The sequence below is a fragment of the Mesoplodon bidens genome (genome assembly GCF_964165515.1).
Source record: "Mesoplodon bidens genome assembly, chromosome: 4".
NCBI classification, from domain to species: Eukaryota; Metazoa; Chordata; class Mammalia; order Artiodactyla; family Ziphiidae; genus Mesoplodon; species Mesoplodon bidens.
Window position 1 is genome coordinate 132185912 of NC_138160.1, and position 27680 is coordinate 132213591.

Consider the following 27680-nt stretch of genomic DNA (forward strand, 5'->3'; position numbering starts at 1 on the left):
ATGGAATCAGAAGAAGAACAACGGCCCTAGAAGACAACCTTTTACTTGGAATTACCTAAAATGGAACTTCATGTCCACTTGAATGGATCCATTAGTTCCAAAGCCGTGAAGAAATTAAGAGCCAAGAAGCCAGGTCTTAAAACCCATGATCAGATGACTATGATTAACAAAAGAAAGAAAAGAACTTTAGAAGAATGCTTCCAGATGTTTCAAATTATTCATCAGTTTACTACTAGCCCTGAAGATATTTTCATGGCTAAAAAAGATGTTATTAAAGAATTCACAGATGATGGTGTCAAGCGCCTTAAACTAAGGAGCATACCCAGAAGAGAAAATGCTATAAGGAATGACTAAAAAGACTTATGTGGAATCTGTACTTGAGAGTATAAAACAGTTTGAAAAAGAAAATGCAGACATTGACGTTAGGTATTTGATAGCAATCAACAGAAGAGGTGGCCCTTCAGTAGCCAAGGAGACTGTTAAGCTTGCTGAAGAGTTCTTCCTTTCTACTGAGGATGCAGTTCTTGGACTAGACCTTGGTGGAGACCCTACCGTAGGACAAGCAAGACTTCTTAGAACCTCTTTTAGAAGCTGAGAAAGCAAATCTGAAGTTGCCATTATATCTTATAGAGATTCCACAGCAAAAAAAAATTAAATAAATAAAATTAAATAAAATAAAGAAACCTAAGTACCCCTGGATCTGCATCCTGATAGAATCAGGCATGAGACGTTTCTCAGATCCCCTGAGGGAGGATCCCTGGATCTGGTGGACTTTGTGAGACACCATCAGATACCACTGGGTAAGGCTTCAGGTCCTGCAGACAACCCTCTGTTCCTTCTTCCCCCACCCCCAAGGTTGCAATCCATATGGAGAGAAGTACTGCTCTAAAAATATCATTTAGAAGAGGATGTTCTAAAGTTGGATTGGGGGGCAATGTGGTCATTAAGACTCCTGTCTGGACGTTTGGACTATGTGAACCCAGGAAAGTTATTCTGAGCCCCAATTTTCTCATCTATACCATTGAGATGACAAAAATCAGACTGTTGGGAGGTCAAAATGAAGCAATACATTAGGAACTCAGCTGAGTGTTCTGTTCTTTGAAAGTATTCAGATGTTTGTCACGGCCACTGCTGTTGCTACTGCTGCTACTTGTCCTCCAGTATTATTATTATTAGGCAAAGTTGGGAGAGTAAGGCATTTTATGCAGAAGTGCACTTCTGAGGAAAAGTACAGAGATATGAAGAAACATCCTGCCCTAGGGTATAAAGACAATTCATGGCATTGGCAAAAAAGGCTATAGATACTTCATGCTGAGAGAGAGATTCCTCTGAACCAAGGTATAAAATGCTCAGAAAATTAGAGAGCTGGTGAAACCATGCTCCGTTCCTGTTTTTAAGAGCTAAATGTCAAAATGAAGAGTCCAGCGTATGTGCCTGGATCCAATGTGTGTGTCTTTTCCACTAAACATATAGGCGAAGCTCTGTACGGTGGCTGCCATTTTGTTCCCAGGAAATGATTCCCTGGAAATGTGGGCTGCTGTCTCTTATTCTTTCTGGAGAAGAGTGGTGTGTCATTAGACATCTTTTCATCTAGAAGTATGATACCATTTTGGGCTCTATGTCTAGCCATCTCGTCTTTTCCTAAGGTTGCCCAAGTAGAAATGTGAAAAGATGTGATTTGGTCCTTGTGACTGGGATTAGGGAGAGAGGGTGTGCTGGTATAGGTGATCCCTTAATTGGTCTCTTGCCATTGATCTTCATTGAAATACCTACTTTCAGTCCATAAGACCTTATAGAAGTAGCCAACTAAAGTATACTCCAGAGTAGTTCATTCATCTCATCTCATACTACAGTAGGTCTCCATGGCCCATTAAAACTGCTTATCCTTCTCTTTACATCTATTATTTGAGTTTACCCTCCCTTCTGTCTTCTTCCCCTTAAGTCCTTGTGATGCTCCTACCACCCTAAAGGGCTGACAGTACTACCTACCTACCGCTCTCTTCCCCCCACCCCCAAAAACCCTCACATGCACCCTATGTTTTTGGCCACTGTGATTTTTTTTTTCAAACTGATCCTTCAACTTAAATGCCCACATCCTATTATGATTATCAAAAGAGTCTGGGCTTATGTGCAGGTTGGATGTAGTAATAACTGGGGGATAACATAGGATTATTTGATTTCTTGTGTATTGGTTTTTTACCCAGAGATGACCTGTTTGGTTTGAAATTTGGCTTAATTGTGTCACTTTGGCAAGAGCAGAAGGGGATGGACTAGAAATCTCTGTGAGGCTAGGATGCAGGGTTTGCTAGATGGAATCAAGAGTATAAACTTTCTAGTTAAGCATATTATAACCTGTGGGGGTAGTTTGCATTTTAACCTATGTACGTCCTCATTTAACCAGCTTTCAGACTTTAAGCAACCTTAAAATTTTGGAAAACTTCTGGTATACAAATGCAGATGAAAGAATTATCATTATTCTTACACCCTGCAGGGAAATGCATGTTGATTGTAAAACTGTATAAATGTCAGTTGAGTGATTTAACAGGCTTGGTTACTGAGCTTGTTAACAACAGATGTCAGATAAGAAAAACAGCAGGTGAGGGTAGACTGGAGGAGTGGGCACTGGCTGCTGACAGAGGGAGGAGTGACAGCTGACACGACGGGAAGGTCCAGTAGAGACTACAGTCTCACCAAGTATGAAACTGTCTGGGAACCAAAACAAATAAAACACCCTACGACCTTAGGAGTCCTTACAGGAGTTATCATATACACCAGTGGTCACAATTATTAATCAACAACGAGTTACCATATGTCTACTATGTACCAGGTTCCATTCCAGGAAATTCAGAATACAAAAAATTATAAAAAATAGAACCTTGCTCTGAAAATACTTACCATCTGCAACACTACCACATTGGCCAAGCTGAAGCTGTGTATATTAAGCTCTTTTTACAAATGTTGGGACATGCATAGAACCTATTAGGAGGTTTTTCTCTTGAAAATACATAAAATTATTCAGCTACTTATAAGATAAATTTGTTTACTGCTTTCTCAAAGATGCCATTTCCTGACAGTGCTAATGATGGAGGAATTTCAGAATAATGACCTCATAAAGTTCATGCAGCTGTCTCTCTGTGCAGACTTAGATAGCACACAGCCATGACCTCACTCAGGCCAGGGGCAGGTTTTAATAGCTTGATAGGTCTATGGTCAGAAATCCAGTTTGGTATAAACTGTTTTCTCTCTTTACTGGTAACTTATTTAATGAAAGGAAATATCTCATTAAAGATGCATATTTTCCCCAAGATTCCATGGGGATGGGGCCATGGTACCTATAGGTCATTAGACAAAATGAGAATGGAGTCTTGAGATAGATCAGGAACCCCCAAACTCATCCTTGTACTTCAGTCATTGGAATGCTTTGGATATTGTATTCCATCATGCCAGTCATTTAGCGTTGAGGAGTCTTCTAAAGAGTGATTTAGGGCATTTTTCCTGGGGAAAGAGCTCCTCTATAAAGGAACTTCAAGAAGTCCAAGAAGGTGGGCTCTGTGTCTGCTGAGAGACAGGAGAGGTAATCAGGCAGTGGCGTAGCTCGTGGTACTGGGGAGTAAGATGATTTGCTGCCCTCATCCTATGGAAGGTATGGGTGAGAGTGAGCATAATGGGACCCTTATGATAGCAGCAGGCAGACCCAGGACCAGTCATTTATTTAAAATGGAGAAAGGAATGTGTATTTTCATCCCACTGTCCACCAAACGTTTTTTAGGGAAAAAAAATGAGAGTAGGAGGAAATTAAGAGTAGGAAAATCCTATACAACTGCTTGCTCTTTCAAGCATCTTAAAATCTGTGGCAGGTCAGGAAAAACATGGTGAGAATGCTGAATGGAGAGTCAAGAAACCAGGAAAAACATGGTGAGAATGCAGAATTTGGAGTCAGGAAACGTAAGTTCAAGTGTAGTTTCTGCGGCTGACACCCTTACTGTGCGATTGAGGACAACATTCCCCCACCCCAGAGCATCCACTCCTTGCCTGTCATATAAGGGAGTTAGATAAAGCCTCTATAGGTCCTTCCATTCCTGGCATTCTAGGGTTTAGTAATAAGCTAAAACAACGATCTTGGTTTTTTAATGTATTATAAGACACAAGGAAATGTATACAGTGAAGTGACCTATAAATTCTGCTGCACTTTAAATGTGAATTCGATGCAAATACAGAATGAAAAATCAGGGTGAAAATCATTACCCGCTGTAGATTAGGAAGTATAATGTTGTTCCTTTGTAGTGGGAAGAATGAATCTTGCTCAAGCTGAAATAAGCACTGAAAAATGTTGGAATAACTAGACACTATGGTAGTCTGGGCTTTCTTCCCCCTTGGTGAGACTTTTCTATTTTTGCACCCATGCTTAGATGGGGGACAAATATCCTTGAGATTCTACATGGGACAATGGTGCAAGCACGTAGAGGAATGTCAGGTCACCTGGGCACAGTCATAAGTAATGACATCATATATAGGTTTATATGATCCAGAGGACCTGAGGGTATACAGCCTCTGGTCAACCTGAGGTAGTATCTACCTGTCCTGAGAGATAGGAAAATTTATCCAATTGTTACACTTGAACTTGAGCTGAGAAGACAGCCTGGGAGACGGGAATTCATGATGACTGGGTGCCACAACATGTGTTAGCACTTGACATATTTTCTTTCACTTAATCCTTAGACTAAAAGCACCCTATCAGAAAACAGTTTTTAAACATTATTTGATTTTGATTCCTATTTGTAAAATGGTGAAATGAAATCTTGGAGAGGTTAAGTAGGTCTTAACAGCCAGTAACCAGTAGAAGCTGAGATGGAAAGGTTCCCTGATTCCAAAGCCTGTCCTCTTCCACAATAGCTCACTGCCTCTGGAAGTCCTAGTTTCCACTCTAGTTCTGCCTTTATTTGACTGTGGTACCTGAAAAACAATCACTCAGGTTCTTGAATCTCAGTTTGCTCATCTGTTGAAAATCACATAAACAACCAGCCAACCAACCACAACAGTGACTATGTGGGCTCTGTTCTTTTTCTATGGTTTGTGGATGGATATGACAGGGCTACAGTTAATTCACGGGGAACGGTGCCTCTCAGTCATGCAACACGGTGGCCCTCAACTTCAAGAGGGCTTTGTACAACCTGAAACTATACGTAAACTGTATCATATATTTATACATCTGTACTGTTTTAGAAAAGAGTCCAAAGCCTTCCTGAGGTTCTCCATGGAATCTGTATCTCCAAATGCCTAAGAAACTTCTGATTAGTAGATCTCCTTGTGGTATCTTCGAGCTCAAAACGTCTGTAACAAACTGAAATAAACTAGGGTTTGGTACACGAAGGGAGTTCAAAGGCAGAACTTACACTTGCACCATAGACTATGCAGGGTCACGGAAACAGACCTGGCCAAGAGTCGAGGATTCGGGATCCTGGTTTACTCTGCCTTGTCATTCAAAGAGATGCTAATTCCTGCCTATCTCTCTGCTTGTAAACAGTTACTATAAAACCAAATGTGATAATATGGATGAGAGCGCTCTGGAAAAACATAAAGTATCCTGCAAAAGTATGATATTAACTGTGAGATATTAAAGTATCAAGTCGTTTCACTAGTTGTCTGTCAACTGAGAAAGAGGGAAAATTGCAAACTCCATCAGCAAAATTTAGAACCTCTGCTTTTTCATCCTTCAGCAAGGTCCTACAGCTGATACTTACGTGTAAATTTCCTTGACTTTAGTGAGAATCAGTTGCAAATACAGCTTGCAGGATTCAGATGGAGATCATCACCAGTCTGGAAGCTGATATATAGAACTTAAGGTTTCTTCTCTAGGCAAGATATTCTTTTTTTATCTCCTTTATTTCATTAGTCAGTGATTGTTAAAGAATGGTCCAGAACCAGCAGCATGAGCATTATTCATGAACATGTTAGAAATGCAAATTTTCAAGCCCCACCCCAGACCTAGTGAATCAGAAATTCTGGGGGTGGGCAGTGCAGTCTGCATTTTAATAAGCTCTCCAGGGAATTCTGATACACTACATGCTCAAGTTTGAGAACCACTGCCTTAAGTGATTATCCCAGGACAGACCTCCTGGGCTCATATGTTCGTTATGGGTACTCGAAAGAGAATGACAGGGTTCCAGTAACCTGGAAGAGTACCTAGTAGAGTTCCCTAAAGGGCTAGTATAGGCAAGGTTGGGCTGGGGGACACCAGGGTTAGCAAACACGACAGGTGTAGCCCGAAACATGCTCAAATAGGCCTCTTGTGTATATGGCCCCATGTTAGGTTTTACAGAGCTGAGAAAGAAGAATATGGCCCTGTTTCAAGGAATGCAACTCTTGGAAGATTCAGAAAGTATAGATACCCTTGGTACCCTTGCAGCCAAAGAGTGATAGCAATCCAAAATTAAACCATACATGTCTAAAAGTTAGCTCTGTGGTAAGCTTTCTTCTCTGAGCCTCGAAGTTATAGAACACAACAATAAATATGAAAACAACTAATGCTTATAAAGCATTTATCATATCCCTAGCCCTGTTTTAAGTGATTTTTATTTGTTAGTGGCGTTACCTGTTTTTAGCTGTTTACCGTACCAAGGCCTATGCTGGGCTCTGAAAATACAACTGTGAGAGTCTAACTGCCCTCAGGGAGCTCACACACCAATGGGGAAAAATCAGAAGAAATGAGCCCATTACTGTTCCAGCGAGATGGAGTATGAAGTGCAAGTTCAGGGTGTCTTCAGAGGCCTAGATGAGGCAGCTACACTCAGTCTTATGCAAACAGAGGTTTCTCAGAGGAGGAAATGCCTAAATTTAGGCTTCCAAAGGATGAGAGGAATTGGTCATTTTAGGAGAAAACTGAGATTTAGGGCACTTGGACAACTGTACTCCAGGTCACATAACCTGTGAGTAAGTGGTGTGTTGGGATTTGAATTCAGGTCAGTCCATTTCCAAAGCCCTTGCTTTTAACCATTAAGGTTAGGCTGGAAAATAGGTTTTATCAAGCCTGTCAATCCTGACAAATTGGTAAGGGCTTCCAGGAATGCTGATGATGAGGGCTCTGAGGGCTCAACTGGAAAGAATGCCATGATCAATTAGTGATGTCTGCCTTGGGTACAGAAGAGGGGAGTGTATGTGTCATGCACTTGCTGTCCCTGCACTGCAGAGTACTGCCTCTAGGACTTAGCACAAAGAGGGACAGACCTGCAGAGCTATTTCTAATTCATGGAAGACTATCTCTGACCTCAAGGAACTTATAGCTCTATGGCATCAGTGGGGGCCTATTATATATTACGAGGAGGTAGTCAGTGACAGCTCAGGCTGTTATGAGCTGATGGAGCATTCAGGGAGAAAGGGAATAAAGTTTTCTTTATTTTTTTTAATTAAAAAAAATTTTTTTAAATTTTTTGGCCACACTGTGCAGTATGAGGGATCTTAGTTCCCCAACCAGGGATTGACCCCGCACCACCTGCAGTGAACGTACAGAGTCTTAACCACTGGACCGCCAGGGAAGTCCCTTAAGTTTTCTTTAAAAAGTGAAGATGCTGATTAAGTGTAACTGTGAAAAACAAACAACAATAAAGAACAATCTTATGAATGAATCTACTAAGCTTCACAATTTGTAGGCCAATTCACTTTTCAAGTTTTACTTCTGTTATTTCCATCAACATGAAAGATGTTAATATGATAGGAGATGGTACTGTTCACAAGCAATGTGTCAAGTTGGTTCTATCATGCCCGGGGGAAACTTAAATTTACAAATGCCACCCAAAAAGTATGCATTCAACATACCTAATGGCTCATATGTGGAGTAGTTTGGAAGTTGCTATCAGTCAGAGGGATTGAGACGGCGGCTCTTTAAGGCAAAGATGGTAATAAAGTCAGTGCCAGTTTTCTTCACACATGGTTTACGGTATTAGGAGGGTGGTAGGTGAGCTCTTTGAAGGGTAATCAAATATTGTTTTCACAGTATATTTGTTAAACCACTGTATGCATTGAAATGACAACAACAGCAACACGACAAGAACAACTGGTCCTAATAATCAGAAGGAATCTGATGGGTACCATCAAGTCAGCCCGCAGTGGGAAATGACTGCTGGATGAATTTCCTTTGCAAAAAGTCTTTTTCAATTCTCCCTGTATTAGCTTCACATTGAACTTTTATAAACATTTTTTATCCTTGACATTAACCATTTTTTAAGTGACTCATGCACTGGACATAGAGATCAAAAGGAGAAGATGACCTCCCCCAAAGTCCCAAGGTCAGAGCTGTCTGCCCTCTGGACATTTCTCCCCAGGAAGCCTGTGCTGTGAACACTCATCTCTCATTAACCACGACTTGGCAAACCAACATGCCACCTCATTTTCAGAGGCTCACTTGGTGGTTATGGGCAGCCTTGGGTTTCATCATCTGCACCAGTGGGGTGTAAACCTCAGCAGTCCTCCACCCCAGGGCTATGCCTGCTTATAGAGCTCCCCTAAACCTCCACCCACAGCCATCAGAAACCAGCTTCTCACTGGTCCTCCTCCTCCCCACCTCCCCCAGCATTTACATCAGAGATGATGGGGGAGGTTATCACTTATCACGGTAAGACTTACTTACCTCATCTTACTTTGGAAGACAAGATTGGACAGTACCAGGAATCAAAACACTTTCCTGCTGACCAGTGCAGAATTCTCTCTGATTCATGTTACATTTTAAACATTATCTGAAACCTCAACAAGGGGAACAAACATGACAGTAGTCTGTGGAGAAGAGGCTCTGGGGTGCAGGCTGAGAAGGACTCTAACTTTCTCATCCCTACCGGATTAGATAATCGCCTGGAGAACTGTAAGAAATGGCCTCGATGTACAGGGACTGTGTATCTTTGTATCTTAGCATCGTCTATGTACAAATCCTAACACAAAGAAGGTGCCCTGGAGCCCAAGGTTGAGGATCTCCAGTTAAGATTACATGTTCTAAAAGAGGAAGAGAACCCTTTAAAGGTTAACACTGAGTACACTGAACTCTGAAGGTCCTCCTTTGCAGGGCTCCTGATAACGTTCGTGCAGCAGAGAAATACCAAGTCAGTTTATAGAGACACTGTCTTATTGCCTGTGCAGTTTATTCACATCCTTCACCCCCAGTAGGCTTCTGAATATGTATCCCTAATACATCCCTCCTCTTTGAGCAGTTCTGCTGCCGAAGCTTAGCTGTGTGCTGTCACTTGTCCCATCCCTCTCTAATTCAAGTACATGGCTATTTTCTCCTCCATTCCATGGAGAGAGACACAGCCCGGTGCTTTGGGTGGAGCCCAGGGCTGCGGGTAGTAACAAAATCTGGTTTCTATACCTACTTCTGCCACTAATATGTTATGTGACTTTGGACAAGTATCTTTCCCCTCTCAGCAGCCCAGTTATCTGGCATTAGTGCAGGATTGGCTAATCTCTAAGGAGCCTTTCCAGCCCTAACATTCTAGGTCTTCAAGGGAACTTGAATTCTGGGTTCGACTGAATTCAGTGTAACCAGCATTTGCCAACTTCTTCCTCTGGCATCAAGCATCACACCAGGGGCTACAGGGGACGTACTTCTATGGGAGCTCTCTCTCTCTGAACCACGGCGCTCACAGGCGAGGGGAGAGGAAGACGAGAAAAACGAGTTTACAGTTCTCTCCAGCGCACGGCAGAACACACTGTGTGCTATGAGCAAAGTACAAATGATTGCAGGGTCTAAAAGAGGCAGAAATTGCATCTATTTACGAAAAGTCAGAATCACACTTCACGGCATTTCAGATGAGCCTTGGCAGGGAGGGAATTCAGACAGGACACAGTTTAGTTTCTATAGCAACATATACTGAGCAGGTCTTTTGTGCCAGGCACTGCTAAGCACTTTGCACATAATAACCAATTTATTCCTGTCAGTCTTTTGAGATTGAGAGAGACTAGGATTATTCCCATTCTGCATATGAAGAAACTAAGGCAGAGATTACCTGAGTAACAGACCACAAAGAAAGTGGCAAGTGCCAGGATTCAAACCCAGGCAGGGGACCTGGTGCCCAAGTCCAGTATCAGTCTGGTGGCTCTACTGACCCTGACATATGGAAAGCCGCTGACCCTGGAGACCAGAGAATGAAGGAGATCTGACTGCAGAGATGAGTTTTTTGGCCCTGGGCAAGTCCTTTCATGCCTCTGATTTCCAGTTTCTTATCTATGACATAGCAGTGCTAAGTACTGGCCTCATTGGGTGGTTATGATGATGCAGCAAAATGGTGGATATAAAAATACTGTTTAGGGGCTTCCCTGGTGGCGCAGTGGTTGAGAGTCCACCTGCTGATGCAGGGGACACGGGTTCATGCCCCGGTCCAGGAAGATCCCACATGCCGCGGAGCGGCTGGGCCCGTGAGCCATGGCCACTGAGCCTGCGCGTCCGGAGCCTGTGCTCCGCAACGGGAGAGGCCACAACAGTGAGAGGCCCGCATACCACAAAAAAAAAAAAAAAAAAAAAAATACTGTTTAAGTGATACAAAGTCCTATTTACTCTTAAATAACAGAAGAAAGCAGAAGGAGCAGTGTGAAGAAAAGTCTGGAGGTGGTAAAGTGCAAGGTATATTTAGGCACATGTTTACAGTAGAGTGTTTGTCCAGTGGGTTCCACGAGCAAGTGCTACCTGATGGGTCGGGGCTGGGGTCTCTTCCCCAGAGTTGCAGCTTGGGTGGTCTCCACCCAATGCCTCACTTCTTCTCATCTCTACCGGCTATGCTAGGCCTTGACCGTGCTCCCTTAATGTGGAGAAAGACAAATCTAGCCGATTTTCAGGAGTACATTTTGTACTCCTGAAGCTCAGCCCAGAATGCCAGTGCAATTCTCATCAGCATTTGAGTTCAATCACAGCATTTGAATGCAAGGACTAGGCCCTTAACCCTCAGGACTAATATATACATTAGCACATTAGTTTTAGCAGAATTAGCTTATGTAGGAGTGATGCTAAGGGACAGTTAGAATGGAGTGGAAGCTCATCTGCATAAAGAAATAGACTCATCTCAGGAATGTCTGTGTAGCAAGATGTGTTACTGTCATCTTCTCAAGACCGGGCAAAGCAGCATCTTCAGATGGTGCCCAGGTTATCATAGGAACTGGTGGGAAAGCTGAAGGGGTACACAATGGCTAAATCTAAGAAAAGGGCAGTCGTTCAAGGGATGCTCAGTGGGCAATACACTGGACTGGCGTCAGAAGGCTTGAGTTCGAGCCCCAGTATGACTGTTTTATGGCTGATTGACCCTGGAAATGTCATTTCTCCTCTCTGAGCTTCCATTTTCTATAAAATGGCACAATTGATAAACATGCTCTTTAAAGCACCTTCAATTCTGAAAGCCTAAAAATGTGCAAGTTATTTTTAAGCAGAAACTTAACTACGGCTATTCTTAGGCTCCCAACTAGACGCTACATGTGAGTAGGAGATTTTGCATCTCCTACTAACGGCAGAGGTCAAATTTTCAGCTGCATGTTGCTCTTATCTCTCTTAGCGACCAGATGATGCTGTTTACAAAACACCAACAACAATGCGACAATAGCAACTGTAGCAACAGACACAGTGGTAGCCAGGAACTGTGCTAGGAACACAGTTTCAATGCATTTAACTCTCAGAGCAGCCCCATTGGGTGGGCATTGTTATTATTTCTAGAATACAGATGAGGAAGCAAAGGTTTCAGAGGTACTAATTAACTTGCCCAAGAGATGGAGTGGAGAACTGAATCCAGTCTGTCCATCGTCAAACCTTGTGCTCTTAGCCATCTAGATGTCCAGCCGGGAGTGAATATAAGTGTATGGACCTAAGTGTCCCAGGTGGCCCTTGAAGCCGCCCTCCTTTGAAAAATGATCTCTAAAGATTTTTTCACAGGGATCAGAGCCTTTCTTCCTCAGGAAGAAGGAAATCACTAACTCCAGAGTAAGAGAACAGAACAAGCAATCCTTTCCCTAAAGTGAACTCTGATGATACTTACGTGGACAGGTCTCCACTGGAGGAGAGAGGGCCGGAGGAACAAGAGTTGCATGAGAAAAAGCAATTGCCCACCTTTTCAGTGATCTGAGAGGTACTCCACACAGGAGTCCCTGACCTCTGCCTGGCATTGCTCAGTGACCCTAACCAAGGGCACAAGGAAAAGTACACGAGAGCTAGGGAGGGGTCACAGTCGATAGATTAGACAGAATGAAGAAACCAGCTGCGTGGACCAGCCTCACTTAGAAAGCATCTGTTTCCAAAGCTCTATTAAGTGCCAGGCACACAGAAATGTTCCTAAGACACAGCTCCTGTGCTCATTGTATAAGACGGGAGACAAATCCAGGCTTGGCTAGCGTTAATGCTAGACGCTAAGTGCAATAATGAAAGTCTAAACAACTTGCTTTGGGTGTAGAGTGGAGGGAGGATCAGACACAATTAACTCCAGCACAAAACAGAAAGTGCTAAGTGTGCTAACGGAAGTACAAGCTAAGAGCTCCGGGAGCTCAGAGACGGATGGATTGATTCTGACTGGGGTTCTCCCAGAAGCAGCGGTGTTTAAGTGGGACCTTGAGGGAGTGAAATGAGTGGAAAAGGGCCGCAATGAAATTCCCTTCATCAAGGGGGGGGGGGAGTCAGTAAAAAGAGGAAGTCGGTATGTCTATGTTTGCTTTGCTGAAGACAGAATGGAGCAAGCACGGAGCACGGACTTAAAGTTCAGAATGACCTGATTTTGACTTCCAGATCTGCCGTGTCTGTGTGACCTTGAACCTTGGTATCTTCATCTGTAAAAGGAGGTACTAGTATCTTTTTTGTGGGGAATAAAGAAATTAATTACGACAAATGTTTAGTAATGCAAGTGTTTAGCAAATACTCAATGAATGATAGCTTTTACTCTCGTTATGATTCCTAAGGCACTGGACATTATGTAGCTCATCTGGGCAACATCTGAGGCTAACCAGCTACTGCTGGATACTCAGACAACTTCCAGAATTAACTAAATGCACCTACATATTCCTTTGCATTTGCCTTCACCCTGTCTGCGTTTTCCCTCTCCCCAGACCCTTGCAGAGCCAGCACCTTTGCCTACTGCTGAATCACAGTTTTGCTTTTTTGGTTTTGTGTTTTGGTGTTCTTGTCCATACAATGGACCAAATTATCGAGGTTTGTTTTCTCACTTCTTCTTCATGCAGTAAGGTTCTACATCGGAGGGTACACACTTTGAGGTACATTCAGATCCAGCAGTGAATGCACAAAAGCCATTATCAGAGTCAGCTTCTCAAAGTCCTGTCTGGTCCACAGCCCGGTTTTGCTCTGTCTCCTGTTCATCACCCTGCTGTGAGAATCATCAGGGGATGTTGGGATCACAGGGAACTAGAGCCAAATCTTCTGTTTTACCAGTGAGGACCACAAGGGCCAGAGACAGGAAGACACTTGTCAAGTTTCTGCAGAGAGGCAGACAGGGGTGGGTCTGTGCATTCGACCCCAAGTGTGGGAACTCACATGCCTGTGCACCCTGGATGGCTTCCCCTGACCTCTGTGCCTTTGCTCTGTAGACCTGAGCTCTGATGGGGTCAAAGATGCAGTTCCTTCCCTCCCTTCACCTCCCTCACCCTCCCTCCTGGCTTTGGGTAAAGCTGGAAGGGGCAGCCCTCCTGAGGTCCGTGTTGTACCCACAGTTTCTGCCCCCACAAGCATCCTCAGATGCCTCTTACACGCCCTGTACTGACATGGGGCCTTAGAAGCTCAGAGCCCAGCTGACAGGCAGAGAGGTGAGAAGATTAAAAACACTTTAAACCGCGTCGACATCAAAGAAATGAGAAAAAGGCAGGTGGGAAACGTTTGTGATGACCGACATCATAGAGAGGTGATAAAAATGAGGAGACCTTAAGGCTTGCCTTCTCCTGCTCCCCTGAGACCAAGGAGATAACTGATTTTAGTTTCACATGACAGGTCCAGCTGTGGTGGTGGTAACCAGGCTGAGGAGGATTCCAAAGCTGCACCTGGGCTCCACGGGCATGCAGGCTAGGAGTCACCATGTGCCCTGGTCTCCCTCTTGAGAAGGATTTGCCCTTTCCTCTGAATATACAGAACATGCTGTACTTCTACTGTAGAATTTAGTTCATTTTCTCATGTCCCGTTTTTATCCATGGTTCAGGAGTCTGTCTTCCTCATCATATTAGAACATCCCTCTTAAAGGCAGGGGCCTTGGTTTCTGTTTTCCCCATACTGTATCGCATATGATGTACTGAGTCAATACATTAATTATTCAGTGAAGGTTATGATTAGATACACTTCAAGGTACTTTAGCTTAATAGGAAGACCTCACCTTGTGGGATCAGACATACGTAAGTGTGAATTCTAGCTTTGCCTTTATCAGTTCTGTGACTTCCACCTACCTGTGCCTCAGTCCTTCTTTTATAAAATAATAATAATACTAGTAATGAAAGTGTGTACTCTCTCAGACTGTTACAGAAATTTAGAACCGTTAATTACTTTAAAATGTGTAGTCTAGTTCCTAGCATTAAAGGGCTCAGTATACATAAGCAGCTATTAGTAACATCAGAAATCACCATCATCATTTGTTGACACTGTTCTTATGCTGGTAACCGGAATCCCCAAGTCCTCGATCAGTCCCTGTCTTTCCTCAGATATGAGAGGGAGAGAGGCAAAGGAATAAACGGAAGGGGAAAAAAAGAAAGAAACCCAATGTTTCTTACTCCACGGCTGTTGCACTGAGCCACACTGTGGGCTGAAGGGCCCGTGAAAGCTTCGTTCCTGAGGCTCTCCCCTAACCTTGGCTCTGTGGATCCCAGCACCATGGAAACCAGAAAAGGCCAACCCAAGGCAATGAGGGGGTGGGGGCAGAAGTTTTGCCCAATTTCTCCAATAAGGCGGGTCCAAACTTTCCACTCAGATCTTCAGGGTGGAAGAGGCCCGTCCTCCCCACGCTCAAAGCTGCCCCCGGGTTGCCTAGCACGCCGAAGAAACAAATCCAGCAGCTCTGGCACTACAGCCCAAACTGGCCTCGCCACCTCCTTACTTGTTTTGGGGGGAGGCACTGGGGGAAGGGATTATCCTAAACCCCCCAAAAAACAGGGGGGGCTTAGGTACTGGCATGGCTGTAGTGGTGGGTGGTGTGCAGGTATGAGGGAGGTCACTAACATTAACGCTCTAAAGTGTGTGTAGAGGGTATGGAGAAAAGCAGAAGCTGAAACACAGACATGGTTACTGGATGTGGTTAGCGGTAACAGAATGTGGATCTGAAAATGACCATGCTGGCATAGTCCATGCCAATCCTCTCACAGTTGAGGAAACAAAATTCTTCACCTAAGAAGTGAAATAGTCCCCCCACTTGTTTATTCATTTACTTGGCATTGATTGTACCTCTGAATGCCAAGGACTATGCTGTGTACTGGGTAGGCAAGCTGAGGAAAAGGGAGAGAGGCCCTGCCTTCACAAACATACAGCCTAAAAGAGGGAGAGATAATCAACAAGCCAACCATCCATCAGATGCAGTGAAGTCTCTCGTAACCAACTTCCATTCAACCATCTCTTTGGATTGACCTGCATTCTCCATTATCTCTGTAAACCCCACACCTTCTGGCGAGTAGCCTCTTCTCTGATCAGCCCATATATTTCTGCTCACATCAACTTTGTTGGAGGTGGCTAGGAATCCATTCCATTTGTTTCCAAACCTATTTATACTTCTGTGTTTTACTCATATTTTTGCAGTGCCACCAGAAATTATGTAAACTGGTAAAATACAAATGCAAAAAAAAAGTTGTTTTACTTCTCTGGAAACTAAGTTAAATACTTTGAAAGGCTCAAAGATGCATCCCTAAAAACATGGTAGTGCTAGGTGTAGGCAAGGCAACTATTAAAGATCGGGTGCAAAACACAAAAAAATTCTTCACTTACATTTATTTTATGCCAAGATCCCACTACAACAAAAGCCTGATAAATACATGTGCACTTAGGTGTTTTAAGCTAAAAGAAAATACCTGCGATGAATCATTTTTATGATTCTTTGTTTTAACCATATTTTTCAAATAGTTTAATCACAGTCCCCACTGCATCAGATAAAAGGGTTTTCACTGCAGTTGCGACTCGAGTAAAGTGCTGTGAAGGAAACAAACTGCATGTGGTGACGGAGCACAGAGAATGACCTACTTAGGGTGGTCCTTGAAAGATGGGAAGAAGACAACCAAGCAGAAGTGGGAGAGAAGAGTTCAAGGTAGAGGGCACAGCATGGGGAGTGGGGGAGCTTGGTGTGTTGGAGGAGCTGCAGCAGTGGATGGGGAGACGGAGAGGATGAATGAAACTGTCCAGATCAGCAGGCTTCAGACAAGGCAGACCTTTACAGGTCCTACAAGGGAGTATAAACATTACTGAAAGCATGATGAGGACCCTCTGGGAGCTCCAGGGGATTATGACAGGACCCCATTTCCATTTTTAAAAGAACATTGTGGCTGCTATGTGAAGGGTGGGGATGAAGGTGAGAAAAGGGAAGAGGGCAAGGTGGAAGCAGGGATAAAGCAAAGTGATAAAGGAAGCGACAACACGCAGTAAGTATCGTCGTCCCTTTTGGTATCCGAGGAGGACTGGTTCCAAGACCCTCCTCGGATGCCGAAATCCATGGATGCTCAAGTCCCTTATGTAAAATGGCATAGTATTTGTATATAACCTATGCGCATCCTCCCGTATACTTTAAATCACGTCTGGATTTACCTATAATACCTAATACAACGCAAATGGTGTGAAATCGTTATAAATACAGTGCAAGTGCTATGTAAAGAGGTGTCGGCATGCAACAAATTCCAATTTTGCTTTTTGGAGCTTTCTGGATTTTCTTCCCAAATATTTCCAATCCACGGTTGGTTGGTCTATGGTTGTGGAACCCACAGGTATGGAGAGCTGACTCTATGCGTGGTAAGGACTGACAGCACTAAGCCCGGGGGAGGGGTAGTAGGCTGTGGAAGTAAGTAGATACATTTGTGGCATCTTTAGGAGGACTTATATCCATGTTTTCTCTCGTCAGTCAATCAGCATGACCAAACTTACAGCTAATTTTTGGAAGGCATTTGTGATGTGAGGGGGGAAAAAAACCCCAGGAATCAAGCAAGTTGGTACTCTTTCTCTAGTTTGATAGTTGTTGGCTGTGTTACTCAGAGCAAGCCTCTTAACCCTTGGGAGCTCATCTGGATAAAGTGAATAATAATATCCTGTCCAGTCCATGTCATAGTTAAGTTGTGCAACTTGAATAAGATGATGGCTGACGTGTGTACACTTTACAGTGAATGTAGGGCTTGGGTAATCTCAAAGAGAGTAAGGCAGGTATTACTGCCCTCACTTCACAGGTGAGAAAAACAAAATGTATTCAACAAACAAGTTACTGAGCATCTACTATATCAAGACCAGGGCTAGGCTGTGCGACTTTAAAAATAAACCCAGCTCTGCCCTACAGAAGTTCACGGTCTGATGAAAAAGACAGTCACGAAACTGTGAAATTATAGACTATCAAGATAAGTATAATACTAAGAAAGAAAGCCCAGGAGAAACTCAGAGGAGAAAGTAATTAATTTTTTCTGGAAGGGTTGGAAGGCTTCCCGCTGGAGTCAACATGTGATTGGGGTCTTGAAGGATGTGTAGAAGTTTTTCAGGGGCTGAGAGGCATTTGTGAGGAATGCGTGCAGAGGCAGAGAGACCTAGAAGGAGATGGTTTGCTGCACACAGCAGTGTGGTCGTAGTCTCCAGTGTTTGGTGGACTATTAAGGAATGAAGCTGGGGGTGGACTGGGGCCAGTGAGGTTCTCCCACATGGAGCTCTGTGGGTGCATTATGCCCAAGCAAAAAACACAGTACAGTAGCTTCATGCTTATGCCTTCTTCAAATGCTCTCAGCAGTTCTGCATTGTATCTGTGCCTGTGCCTTTTACTCTCTCCTTCCTCACTTACTCTTTTCCCCAGAATTAGTTTGAATCTCAGCCTTTCCCCTCCCACACACACTCCTGGATCTCAACTGAGTGGGGACATACAAAGAGAACACCTCTGGACAGTAAGAAATGCTTCTATTCTCAGAAGTTCTTGTAGAATTCAAGGAGCCTGGACTGTTGCTTAGCAGGAGCCATTTCATCCCATGTTTTGAGAAACCTTGAAAAGTGATTCAGATTTTGGTACAAAGGGAACTAAATACCGGGGAGTTGGCTGCGGGGGAGGTGTCTCTGAAGAGAAGGCAGTTGGGCTTTTGCTAAAGAGTCTTGGTTTTAAGGTAGATAGCTAGTGGGAAGCAGCCGCATAGCACAGGGAGATCAGCTCGGTGCTTTGTGATCGCCTGGAGGGGTGGGATAGGGAGGGTGGGAGGGAGACGCAAAAGGGAGGGGATATGGAAACATATGTATATGTATAACTGATTAAATTTGTTATAAAGCAAAAAATTTAAAAATAAATAAATAAATAAATAAAAACTTTAATCAAAATAACAAAAAAATAAAAATAAAAAATAAATAAATAAATAAATAAAGAGTCTTGGTTGGAAGTTGTCTAGGAGACCTGAGTTCCAGTCCCTGGGCTGGACAGCGTGCTTCCAGGCCTCAACCCTCCCATCTGGAAAATGATAAATAGGGAAACGTGTACTTTTAGAGGTGGAAGAGCATTAGAGCTAATTGAGTCTCACTCTTCCTTTTTTTTACTAATGAGGAAATGAACTCCAAAGGGGAGAAATAACTTTCTTAAGGTCATATGGAGAACTAGCAGCTTGTTTAGTCATTCACTCATCCATTCCATCCAAGCAAATGTCTTGGTGCCTCTCCTGTGTCAGAGGCTAGGACTAGAGCAGGAGGTTAAATAGTCATGATCTCTGCCACACTGGGGGAAATGAAATAATTACACCAATGAACGAAACATTAAAGGGGATAACTAAAGACAAAGATAAGCTATGATGGAAATAAACACAGTACTGCTGTAGAGAATAAAAGGGCAAGAGTATAGAGAAAGCCTCTCTGAAGAAAGAACACTAAAGCGGAGGCCTAAAGAATAAGGAGTCAGCCACTTGAAGAGGGTTGGAAGAGCCTTCCAGGGGAGAACAGCTTGTGCAAAAAAAGCCCCAGGGCAAAAACGTTTGGACTGTCCTGAAAGGTCAAAGAAAGACCAGTGTGAAGCAGAGGCAGCAGGGGCGTGGCCTGGGAGCAGACGTGGTACAGGAGAGGTAGGAAGGGCTTAAAATTTGCAGCCTTAAAATTCCAAGTGCCCTTATTAGTAAATTCTTGATTGACCTTCACATCCCTGTTAGGACGGAAAGGCAAGTACACGTTCATAATAAGATGCTACCGGTTGAGCATTTGTTTAAAATTCGCTCTTCTCAGTGTGCTTTTCTGAGACCTGGATTAGAAGAGCAGGAAAAGAAAAGAAAAAAAAAAAAAAAAAAAGGTTGAGCTTTTCTTCTGTACCCACCTCTCACTTGGTTAGGTTTCACCTCGAGAAATCAGCCAAGGGCAGGGGTCATGCGTGAATTCAGATATCAGATGGGGTAGAGTTTGGTTTCTGGTGGTGTCGTTTGGTTCTGAGAGCCGGAACCTCTTGTTTTTGTAGCTTTATTTCACCCTTCAGTGCTGTCCTTTCACCTCCTCAGTGAATACACCCTCGCTGGAAAAATGAATTTCACTGATATAGGGCACCCTCAGGCAGTCATCTGCGGATTTCCATGCAACTTTGCCTTGACGGACAGGCGCTAATCAAGCTCACGGTGTGCAGTGTATTGTAGGCTTGCCACTTGGCTTAGGAAAACCTATTTATATGCATGATTTTTATAGGAAAAGAATAGCAAATGAGAAACAAAATATTTTTTCCCACTCACCCAGGGAACGGAATCAAGATCGGCAAAGGACGAGTCTGGCTTCATTTCCTGAATGATTTACCTGGTGTTCCTTGCAGGGATAGTTCATACATGAACCAGCAGAAGATGCTGTGTGATGGGGGGGTAGGTGGCACAGGCTGGTGACTGGGCCAGAGGCCGAGGAAGCTATGAGGCTGATCTCTCCCATAACCTTCTTCCCTTTGGCTAGTGTCCTTGCTTTTATCTATTCTGCTCTAGTTGGTTACTCTGCTAGATCTCAAAGGCTGCACAGTGGCAGAGCTAGGTAGATGTAGTCCCTACCTGGACTTTTCAGTGAACCCCACCTCCTACCCCCAAATGAGACTGAGTAAACATGCACCCCAGCCCTGGTCGGCAGCCTTAACGTCGACCCCAGAACCCAACCCTAGAATGAGCCCTGACCTCAGCCTCAAATCCAAGTTCCAACTTTGTCCAGCCCCTCCCCCTAGCCCCAGACCCAGCCCCTGACCCAGCACTAAGCCCCTACATGTGCCTGAGCCTTGGCTTTAAAGGGTGCAGCCACAATGTCGTGCATCCCCTGGTACATATCCACTTTTTAAATAAGCCTCTGAAAGCAGCTGTCCTCTCAAAGCTCGGGTCCCCCTTGCCATCTCATCAGAGAAGCCTTTAGCCAGGAGGCAGTGTTACAGCCTCCTCTAGCCCAAAGCCAGCGAGTGCACAGGAGAGGAGCCTGGAACTCAGAACCCCACCACCTACTTGGCGTAAGACTGTGCTTGTGTCAACACTTCAGCTGGAGTCAGTCTGTGAGCTTCAAAACCAGTAGGGCTTTGAAGCAGCAAGCAGCAGCCTCAGTCATATCGGGATGTCAGTGATTGACTTTGACTCTCTCATGGTTCCTTTCCCCTGCCCGCCCCGCAGTGTGAATAACCAAAGCCACTGCAGAAGAATCACAAGACATGGAAAGAAGGACATGGGTTCACACCTGTGTCCATCATCCCCCACCTAAAGGATCCCTGGTTCCTCATCTGTATGTGGGCTCAAGGGTCATCAGTCATGCCCTGCCCACCTTACTGGGTATTCACAAGAGACAATGGATGTGAGAGATTTAAAAATCATATAATACACTATGAGCAATTATTACCTCTCTCAAAATGTCAGCATTTCATCTCTCTTGCCATCCAGTAGCAGAATTGCATAGAGTAGGAGTTGGCCACAGGCCAAATCCAGCACAATGCCTGTTTTTGTAAATAAAGTTTTACATGGTAAATAAAGTTTCACACTCACTTATTTACGGATTGTCTTTGGTTGCTTTTGTGCTACAAAAACAGCAATAGAGCAGTTGCAGCAGAGACTGCAGAGCCCTCAAAGCCTAAGATACTTACTACTTGTTCCTTTACAGAAAAAGCTGCTGACACCTGGCACAGAGGATCAGAGCAATGGCTCTCAAGTTGGAATTCCTGTGTTTGGACGCTGAATCTTCTACTTTGTGGCTATGTGACCTTGGGCAAGTTAATTGGCCTCAGTTTTTTCTCCATAAAATGGGGATAATAACTGTCTCCCTACTCGATACTACTAAAATAGTAGTAAATGAGCAATTCATGGAAAGCACATAGCATAATCCTAGGCACTCAGTAAGTGCTCAGTGTTGGCTGATATTATCATCAAGGGAATGAAAGCTCTGGTTTTTGATGACAGACTTTCAGGGGACAGAGTTAGCATGGTTCAAGGCACAGGCCAGGGAGGAGGACAGACCTGGATTCATATGCCAGGCTCTGCCACTTATCACATGAATGACTTGTGAGAGATTCATTAATCTCCCTGAACTTTAGCTTCCTCAATGCATGAAATAGGAAAAACAAATACAGGATTGTTGCGAGGAGTAAATGGTAGTGCTTAGAACAGGCTTTGGCCTATGGTAAACACTCAATAGGTGACGGAACTATAATAATAAATAAGATGAAGAATAGTATTTTTCCCAAGTAGGCGCAGTCACCCAGAACAGATAGGTAGTGAGAGGTCTCCAGTATGCTGACGTCTCCAGGAGGCTCTACCTGTGGCTAGTGACACCCTTGACATCAGGTTTTGCATATTCCAAGCACATGTAAATTCTGTAGACTTCAAAGTGGAGTTGGGCAGACAGCTGCCTCTTAGGAGGCTTTTCCCGAGGCTAATAGGCCCTCAAGATCCAGTACCTTTTAGCACTAACAATCTATGACCCTATGATGGTTCTTGGGTTAAGTGATACGTCAAGGAGGACAGCACACATGTGTGTGTGTGTGTGTGTGTGTGTGTGTGATTATATGAACTATCTCTGAAAGATCCTCTTCCTGTAATACTACATGGTTGCATAGTTTGCTATGCAGGGTGAAAATGCCCTCGTTCTGAATCCTTTAGACATCCTAAGGATTGAATTATGTAATGGGATGTAAACCTTCTTGCCAGGGAGCACTGGCTAAGGAGACTGGGTGTTGTGCATGGAATACATTAAGGTTGTCTGGGTTCTGGACGCCAGCCTAGGAGCACAGCTCTCATTCTCTACTGGCTTAAGATAACAGGGAGTGACAGAGTTCAGTGGGCTGAAGCAGGGGGAATTTGGACAAGGGGCAGGGGATAATGCATACCCCCCTAAGCTCATGGTTGTGAGACGGTCAGCTAAATTTAGAAGACTGTGAAACAAGTAATATCACCAAGCATTTATGTTGATTCCCTGCCCAGCTCTATATAGGATACATCACATTATACATACCAAGAAAAACCATAGAGTTGAAAGGCCTCTGCTTTCAAGGGAGCTTACACCTCAATTGTGGATGAAAGATATAAATACACAAAACGTCATTTAATAATATAAAGGAAGAATAATGAGTCCACCCAATGCAAGAAATGCCATAGAAGCAAGATTAGGTCAATTGTCAAGAATAGTATCAATTGATTAATATAGGTGAATGATCTGCATTCGTTCATTTTTCATTCTTTCATTTACCAGGAATACTCTGTAGTCATTGTGTGATGCCCTCTAGGGATAGTAAAGAATAAAATAAGCTTTATGAAGGCAGAGGCATCGTCTATCTTATTCACCACTCTGTTCCACAGTGTCTAACCCATAGGAGACAGGCAACAGCAACTGAATTAGAAGTAACTCCTTACCTAACTTTGGTGTTCAGATGCGTGTGACATTTACGGAGCTCCTTTATGGTCTTAGACTTTGACTTATATTATAAAATACTAGAAAATACAAATTTAGTAGACATCTGTTGGTTTGATATGCCTGACATCCATCTTCTCTCTATCCACAATGTATTCATTTTCCTTTGGCTGACATCTTAGTAAGATTACTTCCTTAGTAATCTTAGAAAGATAATTAGTTAGTTTCCCTGCCTTCCCTTGACCAAGGGATGACTCCTAACCTGAAAAAGGCCAGTCTCGAGCTGTGTGGAGCAGTGATCACAAATGGCTGGGGCAACAGTGACACTCTGAAGATACCGTCCATGAAATTCTCACATCTAGATTCCCCGAGCTCCTGCAATTTCTGTCTCTCTAAGGTCCAGTCTTTGAGCTGAGGGTACCCCCATCCTTTCTTCTTTTGTCTTCAGTTAGCATGCATTAATTTCTGTTCCCAGTCAAAGAACTCACACTAATAAAACATGAGGCCTTGATAAAAATTTGTAAGAGGCATAAATTTCTAAGGACATTTAAGAGAGGGATGGAGATCTTTAGATTACAGTTAGAAATGGGGAGGCATGAGAGGTTCACAGAAGAGGTGGCATTTGAGCTGAACTTTTAAAGAATGGTAAGAATTTGGAGAGGAAAAAGGCAGAAGTCAGGAAGGCTGTGCAGGCTAGAACAAGAGCGTGGGCAAAGGCCCAGAATCTAAAGCAAGCCAAGAAGCATCCAAGAACAGCAGCATCTACACAAGAACCTGATGAACTCACTGGTCCATTTTTGCAGCCCCATTACACTTGAGTCAGAAGATGTTCCCTTTCCCATTTTCCATTCAGTCATAACCACCTTCCCCTCTACTGTGTCTCCTCCATTGCCTTGAGCTATAGGATGTTAGAGCTGAAAGGTCTGGTAAGATCAGCTAGTACTGACCATCTCAGACCAAGGTGATGTTCTAGGACTCTGCAGGTACCCAAGCCACACATGAAGTACCATACACCTTAGGGGAGCATTAAGTTTACTCAGAGAGTTATATGATCTGTTTTTCTTCACCTTCGTTTCTACTGCTTTTCTCCTTTGTCCTACACTATGTCTACTCTGGCTTTCTATTTCTCAAACTCCTCAGTCTTTTCCTGAACCTTATTAAGAGCCTTTGTACTTTCTGTTCCTTCTGCCTGAAACTGTTTCCCTGGCCCTTTGTCTGGCCAGCTCCTTTTTATGGTTCATTTTCTCAGCTTAAATGTTAGTGCCACAGAGAGGGTCTCCTTCACCGTCTTATCTAAAGCAGTCTCTCCAGTCACTCTCACATCATCCCATGTTATTGTCTTCGTAACACAGTATCCCAAATAATCTTGCTGATTTGTGTATCATCCCTCTCCCCTCTCTAGATCCTAAGCTCCATGATGGCAGGTTTTCAGTGTTGTATCCCACTGGCACCCCTGCTGTCTAACATACACCATGTGCACAGTAAACATTTGTTGGAAGGGTGGATGAGTAGATAGATAGAAGAAAGAGAAATTCCCTGTCTATAGAACTAGACATCTCCAATGAGTATAGGCGTTTTATTGGAGGTATTTCACACACACACACACACACGAGAAACACTGATTTAGTGTAAACTTCATTGTCCAGATGGGGAAAATGCAGCCCAGCGAGAAAAAGGGGCTTGTTCATGGTCCCAGATTTGCTTCTTTGCGTTTACTTTTCCAGAACCATGTCAGGCACCTGAAGAGTTTTCCAGCAGAACCTACAATCTCTCAGTCTGTTTGTCCTTCCGCTGTCCCTGGTTTCATATGTCAGCCCACAAGGTGAGTCTAATTCCAGGACCACTGAGCCCAGTCTTGATCTAATTCTTAGCCTCATATACCGTGTCACATCTCAGTGGCTTTCAGTGCCTGGTAATTAACACTCATGTTTCTTAATAAATGCACGAATCTGAGCAGGGGAGGATGCCTCCTCTTCCGCATCTCCCTCTGCTGCCCTGTCCCAACTGGGCTCCAAGGCCAGGGTGAAGAGAAGCCCTATGAAGCTGAGGTGAAACCAAAGCCAAAGGAAATGCAACATGGACACAAGACTCAGGGGCTTAACTTCTCTAGTCCTGGCAAGGCCCTTGGCAATCTGGTCGCCCCCCCAACTCTGTGCCAAAGTCCCCACCCTAGTTGTACTGGCTTTTCTGGAGCTTCTCTAAGGTTCCTTCCTCTCTCTTACCTCATTGCCTTTGGATAAACTGGTCCATCTACCTGGATATTGACACAGGTGCTTAGCACTGTGCGTGCCTGTAGTAAGTGCTCAGTAAACACTAGCTATAATGGTAGTTATGACTACTTATTCTATGTTTATACCCCTATTACTCTCTCAAAATAACCTTTCTTTCCCTTAATTTAAAACTTACTGGACTTCCCCGGTGGTGCAGTGGTTAAGAATCCACCTGCCAATGCAGGGGACATGGGTTTGAGCCCTGGTCCAGAAAGATCCCACAGGACACAGAGCAACTAAGCCCGTGTGCCACAACTACTAAGCCTGCGCTCTAAAGCCCGTGAGCCACAACTACTGAGCCCACGTGCCACAACTACTGAAGTCTGTGAGCCTAGAGCCTGTGCTCTGCAACAAAAGAAGCCACCGCAATGAGAAGCCCACGCACTACAACAAAGAGTAGCTCCCGCTCGCCACAACTAGAGAAAGCCCTCACGCAGCAACAAAGACCCAACGCAGCCAAAAATCAATCAATCAATAAATAAACTCTTCTCTAAACTGTGAGAAGGCAGAAGACACACCTGTCTTATGTCATCCCTGCATCCCAGTTTTCTGGCAATATTAGTTTCTGGTGCTCAAAAAATATGTGTTGATTTAACAAATGAACAATAAGGTTTTATCTAGTAAATGACAGAGAAGCCCTGGACATGGCTCAGAACCCTAAATAATTGTCGTTTAGAGGAGATGGGGACAATTTATATCTATTATGGTAATTCACTACATGTCACTACCAGATCTTGGATGCAAGAGAGTGTAAGGGGATGGAGGGCACTCTTACTGTCCTCTGAGCGACAGAAATAAAGCACATTTGATGTCACAAGGTTAGAGTCAGAGCAAGAATGTCATTCCCACCTGTAAGGATAGAATTATTAGAGAAGCAGGATGAGTGTCTAAAAGTCCCCCCACCTACACACACACACTTTCCATCTCCCTCCCCCAGAATGAAGCCATCCGGTCACCTCATTATCCACTATTTACCATGAGGCTGCCACACCTCCAGGGACTGCAGCCAGGAGCCAAGGAGGAATGTCGGTGTGAGAGGCCTTAAATGAAGTGACAATAAAAAAGAAGTTGCTAAGACCAGGAGTTCCCTCCCTGGGAGAGAGCTGTCAGGGCGAGTGCCCAGGGCTGGGAGATTTATTGATACTAAGTGGATGGTGCCTTAACCAGGAGTACTTATCAAAGAGGTTTGAGCAAAGCGATGATGGAATTGGACAGCCCGCACCCGTGCAGAGCGTGGGTTTTCCTGCCCTCGCCGGGGCCTGCCCTCCTGCCTCCCCAAGAGGGAATTCCTGGCGTCATTTTTTACTTGCTCTGATTGTTGGACACATTCCGCTACAGAATCTCTTAGAGGCAGGGACCTCGGAATCTGACACTCTGGCAGGGTTCCCTGAACGTGGGATGGCTTTTCTCTCTGCCAGGTCTTTGCTGTCGCTCTCCCTTCCACCTGAAATCCTCTTCAGGAGCAAGCAACTGCAGCATACTCCCCTTACTCCCTCTCCTGGCTGATCCCCAATTATCTTTCAAGATCAAAGCTGGCACTTCCTCTTGGAAGCCTTCTCTGAGGTCCCCAAAGGCCGGGCTTAGGTGTCTCTGCCTGAACCCCGACCACATCCCTGCCACAGCACTTACAGGGAAGTGTAATGGACTGGTTCGGTGTCGGCCTCTCCCACTGTCAAGGTGACGTCGAAGTTGGGGCTTGCCTTTTTCAATACTGCATGTCCGCTGCCTAACACAGAGTCTCACGATGGTAGATGCTGGATGTCAAGAGCTGGATGGATGGGTGGATGCACACATGTATGGACCAACAGAAGAACAGATGTGTGTGTATATGCTCTGCATGATCCCCAGGGACAAGAGGGGAATGCATCGAGCACCACCCAGTTTTCTTCTGTTTTGTTTTATTAATTTTTACTGGAGCATAGTTGCTTTACAATGTTGTGTTAGTTTCTGCTGTACAGCAAAATGAATCAGCTATACGTATACATATATCCCCTCTTCTTTGGATTTCCTTCCTGTTTAGGTCACCACAGAGCACTGAGTAGAGTTCCCTGTGCTACACAGTAGGTTCTCATTAGTCATCTATTTTATACATAGTAGTGTGTATATGTCAATCCCAATTTCCCAATTCATCCCACACCCCTTCCCTGCTTGGTATCCATACGTTTCTTCTCTACATCTGTGTCTGTATTTCTGCTTTGCAAGTAAATTCATCTGTACAATTTTTCTAGATTCCACATGTAAGCGAGATTAGACAATATTTGTTTTTCTCTTTCTGACTTACTTCACTCTGTATGACAGTCTCTAGGTTTTGTTTTCATGTCAACAGACCCTAATGCAGTAATGCTTCTTGATCTGGCAACAGAGGAAGGCAGAGTGCTACCTGAGAGGATTTTCTAGAAGCTGAAGCTGTCCCATATGCCGTGACTGTTTCTTTACAATAT

At 44.0% G+C, this 27680-nt stretch overlaps 1 protein-coding gene and 1 pseudogene across 5 annotated transcripts in view; both read left to right on the forward strand.

Moving 5' to 3' along the window:
* Window positions 1–26745, forward strand: LOC308615655 (N6-Methyl-AMP deaminase-like; annotated as a pseudogene). Its single transcript has 4 exons — window positions 1–553; window positions 681–812; window positions 24694–24791; window positions 26578–26745. The product of its transcript is annotated as a N6-Methyl-AMP deaminase-like (transcript).
* GRIA1 (glutamate ionotropic receptor AMPA type subunit 1) overlaps window positions 1–27680 on the forward strand; it is a gene marked incomplete at its 5' end in the record, with an annotated part of 317420 nt that overhangs the window by 132909 nt on the left and 156831 nt on the right. The window lies entirely within an intron of this gene.